At 42.6% G+C, this 7,335-nt stretch overlaps 1 pseudogene; it reads left to right on the top strand.

Moving 5' to 3' along the window:
- LOC112069030 (1-phosphatidylinositol 4,5-bisphosphate phosphodiesterase beta-4-like) overlaps positions 1–7,335 on the top strand; it is a 59,895-nt pseudogene that overhangs the window by 29,374 nt on the left and 23,186 nt on the right.

Raw genomic sequence — 7,335 nt, 5'->3', positions numbered from 1 at the left:
AAAGCAAGTGAAATAGATAATAAACAAAAGTGAAATAAACAATAAATAAACAGTAAACATTACACTCACAAAATTTCCAGAAGGATAAAGGCATTTCAAATGTCATGTTATGTTGTAACAGTGGCTCTCTCTCTCGCTCTCTCTCTTCATCTGTCACACACACACACACACACTGTGATCCCTGTAGTCAGCAGATGCTGCCCCATGTCTGAGGGTGATGGGGTTGGAACATATGGCTCCCTGTGAGTGGGCATGTGTAGGGCTGGAGGGGATGAGGGTCGGGGTAGAGAGAGAGAGGGAGGAGAGGAGGAAGAGATGTCAGTAAGGTGGAAGATTCCCCCCTTTTCTCTTCTCTCTCCCTCTGGTTTGAGCACAGCAACACTGCAGAATATGACTCTTGAATTGTTGAAGAAATCAACATGTCACAAATGAATTTAATCAACCAGAAAAATAATCTGTGTGTGTATGTCTATGTCTGTTGGCATACTGTGTGTGTACGCTTCAAGAAGAGTGTGTGTGGGTCTGCTTGTGACTGTGTGTCTATGATTTCCATTGTAATAACACCTATACGGACTCTCTCTTGTCTCAGATCTGGCCATGCAGTTGAACCAGGGAAAGTATGAGTACAACGGATCCTGTGGGTTAGTGCTGCTGCTCCTCCATCCCCCACCCTCCTTCAATCCCTTTATCTGCCCCTTCCTTTCCGAAAGCTCAACAATTAAAGCGTTTCACATCTCATAAGTGGTTGCCGGCGGGCTCACTCTGCCACTATCTCATTGATGGGGCTCCCCTCCTTTTATCCTCTCTCTCTCCCCCTCTCTCTCTCGCTATCATGCACTCTCTCTCTCCTTTCTCTCTCTGTCTCCCCTCTCTCCTTTCTCCCCCCTCTTCCTCTGTCCTGGGGCTTTCACTACTAAAGTCAGATAGTTCATATGGGAGGAGATCAGTAATGACAGTAACACCCCTATCTCCTAATGCTCTCCTAATGTGACTTTCACCCTTAACTAATGTCACACACACACACACACACACACACNCACACACACACACACACACACACACACACACACACACACACACACACACACACACACACACACACAGGTCTCTCCTAATGCGTTTCCTGTCCTAATTCAGCTGGCATACACACAGGTCTCTCATAATGCGTCTCCCGTGCTAACTCAGCTGGCACACACACAGGGTAGAATCACAATCATTGTCATCATCATTAGGATTCAGGCTAACTTACTGTAACAGTGTGAGCAGGAATATAAATTATCTAGCACCAATTATCCTTTTTGTACTGATTGATACAACCACCAATCCATTTATCTTGATATGGAAAATAGCTATGCACCATCTCTACAACACGATTTAGATGTAATTGTTAAAAGAGCTGAAWACACTGTATAACACATTTATAAACACTATACTAGCACATTACGGAACGTGTTTAGAGCGGCAAACAGCAGTAGAAACAATAACAAAACAAATCCCCGCCCCTGTTTCGGTAAAAAGCTGAGGGATGGGGCTGGAGAAATATAACCACTCTCAAATTCACAGACAGAGCTATGGATGCAAGGACTGACCATCCATGATATGAAAATGATAGKTMTAACCATGTTTTGAGGCTATACAGTGTTTGTTTAAATTTACTTTGTTTACAAACATTGGAGTAAAACAAGCTTATATTTTGGGTTCTGATGGGGTTTGACAGTTGAACTAAGCTCATGAGGCATTTATACGTTATATCCTTCAAAAATCAGTGGGTATATATCATTAATGTATAAGTCCAAAAATGGATGTAGMAACTTCAGATTGCCCCTTTAAACATAGAGTTAGATTTTTTTTTGACCCTTCTGGGCCACGGTCCCTCCTTTCTCTTCCCAGGTATCTGTTGAAGCCAGACTTCATGCGTCGCTCAGACAGGATGTTTGACCCCTTCTCAGAGACACCTGTGGACGGGGTTATTGCTGCTACCTGCAGTGTACAGGTACGAGGTCAGGAGTTCAGAATTCACAGCACAGAGAGGGAGATGGAGGTAGATGGGGTGTATTGTAGTGTATCTGCACATGATCACCGTATTAATAAGAAACCAAGAGAGAAAAGCAATACAGTTGAAGTCGGAAGTTTACATACACTCAGGTTGGAGTCATTAAAACTAGTTTTTCAACCACTCCACAAATGTCTTGTTAACAAACTATAGTTTTGGCAAGTTGGTTAGGACATCTACTTTGTGCATGACACACAAGTCATTTTTCTAACAATTGTTTACAAACAGGTTATTTCACTTATAATTCAATGTATCACAATTCCAGTGGGTCAGAAGATTACATACACTAAATTGACTGTGCCTTTAAACAGCTTGGAAAATTCCAGAAAATTATGTCATGGCTTTAGAAGCTTCTGATAGACTAATTGACATAATCTTTTGCCAGCATGGGGTACGGTGTGGCAGTCTGTGTGTGTGTGTCACAGCGGCGCGAGTCACGGTGTGGAAGATGCCCCTCCTGATAGGCAGTAAATAGTAGGTCTGTGTCGTGTGTCGGCCACCAGCAGCATGGGTCGTTGAGGGCAGGACGTCAATGACTTGAGAATGAATGTTGTGTATGGAGCTCGCGTCACAACACAACAACTAGAATTCTGTCCCACAAGCTCTAAATGTTCATCCCTCCCCCCCTCAAAACACATTGCTCCAACGTTCTCTGCCCGCACTCTTCTTTCCCTTATTCTTCTTCCTGTTTCCCTCTCACGCCAACATTCCTCTTCATTTCTTTTTTCTATTTATCTGTGGTGTTTCTCCCTATAGGTCTATGTTCTAGTCCTCGCTGTCCTACCTGCTCTTTGTAGTTGTCTACATCTCTTCTCAACCCATTTGATGTCCTCTATAAGTTGAATTGGCCTCTGGTTCTTCCTCACTCATCCATTTTGTTCTATCTAAGTCCTTTCTCTTTCTCCTCCATCCTGCACACACAATTACTTCGTCTATAATCTGTTCTGATGTCCTCTCATCCCCATATGTCTGGACTTCTCTAATCTTGTTGTTTTACTCCTACTCGAATACTCCCTGACTATTCATTCTGTTCTTATATCATTTCGGGTCTTCGCTCATCAATCCCATGAGGTCCCATCATTCTTTGGTCTCCAGTCATAATGCATACTTTGTTCCTTCCTTTCATCCATTGCAGTGGAGACTCCGCAACTCATCTTAAATCTCTGTTCCCTCCTCCATCTTGGTGCCTTATTCGGGTCTCTAATCTTCTGTTCCCCTTATTTGCAGTCTGGTCCCATCCTTCTGTCTTCTAAGCTTGGACTCTTCCTTTCAGTTCATTTCCTATCATCATAGCGCTTGATGCTTTCTGTTCCCTTCTGTCGAATCTCTTCCTCTATTCCTCTCCATTCCCCATGCTGCTCTATAATTCGTCATAGAAACTTTTCCTTCCAGACAGCCTATTCTCTGTCTTCTCTAACTCTGATCACTGTTCCTGTTCCTCATGGATCATTCTGTGTAACGAAACCCTTCTTCCATCCTTATCGCTCTACGTCTAATATCCATTCGATGTGCATCTACATATTCTGGTTTCCTGTTCTCTCTACTTCTTCCATTTGTTTTCGTCTAATCTTTAGGTTCTTCCTCATCGCCCTCATGTTTCCTGTCTTCTAATCTTCCCTTCCTCTTCATGTCCTATTCTGTCTCTAATCTTCTCTTCTTCTCAGTTCCATATCTGTCTCTAAATGTCCCATCTATATACCTCTCTCATGGACATTCGTTCTAATTATTGCGGTTTCCCTTCTCTCATTTTCACACTTATCCTGTCTCTACTAATAATTCTCCTTCTCAATTCATCCCAATTGCTACTGTCTTCTAATCCTCTTCTGATTCCATCTCTCAATCACCATTCGTCTCTAATTTTCTGTTCCTCTCATCCCATCTGTTCGTTCTATACTTCGCTTCTCTCACTCCCATTCTGTCTCTAATTTGTCTACTCTCATTCTCTATTCCAATACATCGGTCGATACTATCGTTATCTGTTCTGTCGTCACTCGAAACGAATCCCACTATACGTGTTTCTCATAGAAACTTACATGTTCGTATAATCTCACATCCCCCATTAATCCTACTAATTGTCAACTTCTGTTCCTTTTATCAATACAACCCACTTCTGTCAACTCATCAATCTTCTCTTCTCTATTTTCGCTGACATCTTTGACTCTTTGCCTTTCTACTTTCTCTTGAATGATAATGCAAGTCCACAGTGTGACTCATGTCTACTCCCTCCCGTCTCCTGCTCTTATGCACGTCCATTGTGCCTATCATCTCCGGCGCATCCAACTCTCACCGGCTATAGAGTCTCCGTCCAAAGTGACTTTGCTCCTGGTCCATCTAAGCCAAGCAAGTCGTTGGCTCCTTTCCGACTCTTTTCCACGACATAGCCATTTCCCTCAAATCATCTATAATCCTATTTTTGATTCGTCTGTCTTTATTTCTACCAATGCTTAATTACATAACCAGCCTACCCTTTTTTTCTTTGTGCTTACGCCCTTCTCTACACTCACATCGCTTGTATTCTCCACTCACTGTGTTTTCTTATTCTTCTTGCCTTTTTCAGAATTTGTAATCGTCTCTCCAATACCATGTCACTTTCATCTCCCTCCCTAATCTAATCCGCTCTTCAATGTTGAACAATATAGTCAAGTAATAAATGTAAATCAGGCTTTCACAAACCCTTCCCTCCCTGCACTTCGAGTATGTGTTTTCGTGGGCTACACAAACAAACTGAGAAGTATGTTCTATAGTTATCTCGGACATGGTACTACAGGGACATAAATTCCACCCAATCCTCCAACTCACCCTATACACCCTCTTGTAGCTAATCGTGGCGCTACACAAAAGCTGTTAAAACAGTCTCAAGTAGTCCAAAATATTACTTTAGTAAAATAAGTAGCACATTGCGAGTGCAGTGTTGATATGTCGATCTTTCTTCTATTTGGTCACCAGTTTCCTTACTAGGTCGCTCATTGTAGTAATCTAGCTTCCCTCTTCCTATATGAGGTGGCAAGCATTTTCGTTGACGTCCTGAGGTTATCTGCTCTACATTCAGTGGTGGGAAGCCCATTTCGGCCTCAAGTGTGCTCACTTCTGTCTAATAGCCGTTCGCTGTCTTTGTATCCATTCTTCTCACTCCTACGGTTGTCGCCTTTCTCCTATTAAGCATCGGTAATTCCATATCATATCCTATCCATCGCTCTCTGTGCTGCTCCCCTCCCAATCTATATTATCTCCTCGTCCTCTGCTATGCTCCATCACGTTTGGGTAGACGCATCCCTCTCTGCTACGCTGTCTTGCTATGTACCTTCCGAAAGACGAAAGGTTCTTCGAGTCGTGTAGGCGGGGTTCAGGCCGTTGTCTCCATGGGGTTGTGGGTTGATCACCTGCGGGTGCGGTAACCTCTCTGCCGGCATGGTATCGTGGGGGGGAGGCACACCCCGTAGATGTCCGATAAGAATACTCATGTTAATACGTAGGTCCAAGTTTCTTTACAGACTAGGAACTGTCAAGACTCAGGGTAAACACTGAGAACATACACATCCAGTCAAAAAAATTAAATTACACAATAACAAACTTTTCTTTGGTAAGAAACAAAATGAGCATAAACTAAAATGGCCAAATATCGGACATCATTAAAAAAATATATGCTCACATTACTGAAGATGGATTTTTTAGCACGTAGGGTGGCTAGAATGGCGATGCTGAGATAGTTGTTACTGGCTGTTTAAAGTATAGAAACTGGACACAGAGTAAGTCAAGTTTGTCCTGGCCTATAGACTATTTCAGGGTGAGGAACCATCTAACATTAGATTGTAATTGCATCACAAGTGACTTAAAAGTGTTTCCCCGGCTTCCCAGCACAGGTACAGTTGAAGTCTGGAAGTTTACACTACCTTAGCCAAATACATTATAAATCAGTTTTTCCACAATTCCTGACATTTAATCAAGTAAAAATCTGTGTCCTAGTTCAGTTAGGATCACACATTATTTTAAGAATGTGAATGTCGAATAATATGAATAGAGAAGGACTTATTTCAGATTTATTTCTTTCATCCACATTCCCCAGTGCGTTCAGAAGTTACATACACTCAGAGTGATTGGGTAGCATTGCCTTTGAAAATTGTTTAACTTGGGTACAAAAGTTTCGGTAGCCTAGTCCTCACAAGATTCCCACAATATAAGTTGGTGAATTTTGGCCCATTCCTCCTGACAGAGCTGGTGAACTGAGTCAGGTTTGGTTGGCCTCCTTGCTCGCCTACACTTTTTACGTCTGCACTCCACACAATGTTTCTATAGATATGAAGGTCAGGGCTTTGTGATACGACCTACCCAAATACTTGACTTTGTTGTCTTCAGCATTTTGCCACAAATTTGGAAGTATGCTTGGGTCATGTCCATTTGGAAGACCCATTGCGACCAAGCTCAACTTCCTAGACTGATGTCTTGAGATGTTGCTAATATATCCACCATACGTGTTCGACATCATGATTGCATAACTATTATTGATCGAAGTGCACACCAGTCACCCAGATGGCAGCAAAGCCAACCCACACACAATGATGCTGCCACCCAACAAGTTAATCACGGTTGGATGAAGATAAAGTCTGGACTGCAACCGTGCAAACCCTGATTATCGCTCGCAAATAACGATGTTCAATGGGGCAATGGTATTCCTCGCTTGCAAGCCTGCCCCTTTTCCTCCAAAACATAACGATGTTCATTATGGCCAAACAGTTCAATTTTTGTTCATCTGACCAGAGGACATTTCTCAAAAAGTACGATCTTTTGTCCCCATGTGCAGTAGCAAACCTAGTCTGGCTTTTTTAATGGCGGTTTTGGAGCAGTGGCTCTCTTTGCTGAGGGCCTTTCAGGTTATGTCGATATGGACTCGTTTTACTGTGGATATAGATACTTTTGTACCTGTTTCCTCAACATCTTCACAGGTCCTTTCTGTTGTTTCTGGATTGATTTGCACCTTTTTGCACAAAGTACGTTCATCTCTGAGACAGAACGTGTCTCCTTCCTGAGCAGTATGACGGCTGTGTGGTCCCATGGTGTTTATACTTGGTCCTATTGTTTGTGGCAGATTGAACGTGGTACCTTCAGGCATTTGGAAATTGCTCCCAGGATGAACCCAGACTTGCGGAGGTCTCTCAATTATATTTCTGAGGTCTTGGCTGATTTCTTTTGATTTTCCCATGATGTCAAGCAAAGAGGCACTGAGTTTTGATGGTTGGCCTTGCAATACACATAGCCACAGGTATACAATTGCCTCAAGATGATGC

This window comes from Salvelinus sp. IW2-2015, unplaced genomic scaffold, assembly GCF_002910315.2.
Source record: "Salvelinus sp. IW2-2015 unplaced genomic scaffold, ASM291031v2 Un_scaffold861, whole genome shotgun sequence".
Classification (NCBI taxonomy): Eukaryota; Metazoa; Chordata; class Actinopteri; order Salmoniformes; family Salmonidae; genus Salvelinus; species Salvelinus sp. IW2-2015.
The sequence above is the reverse complement of the archived record's forward strand: the minus strand, read 5'-3'. Positions and strand labels throughout refer to the sequence as shown.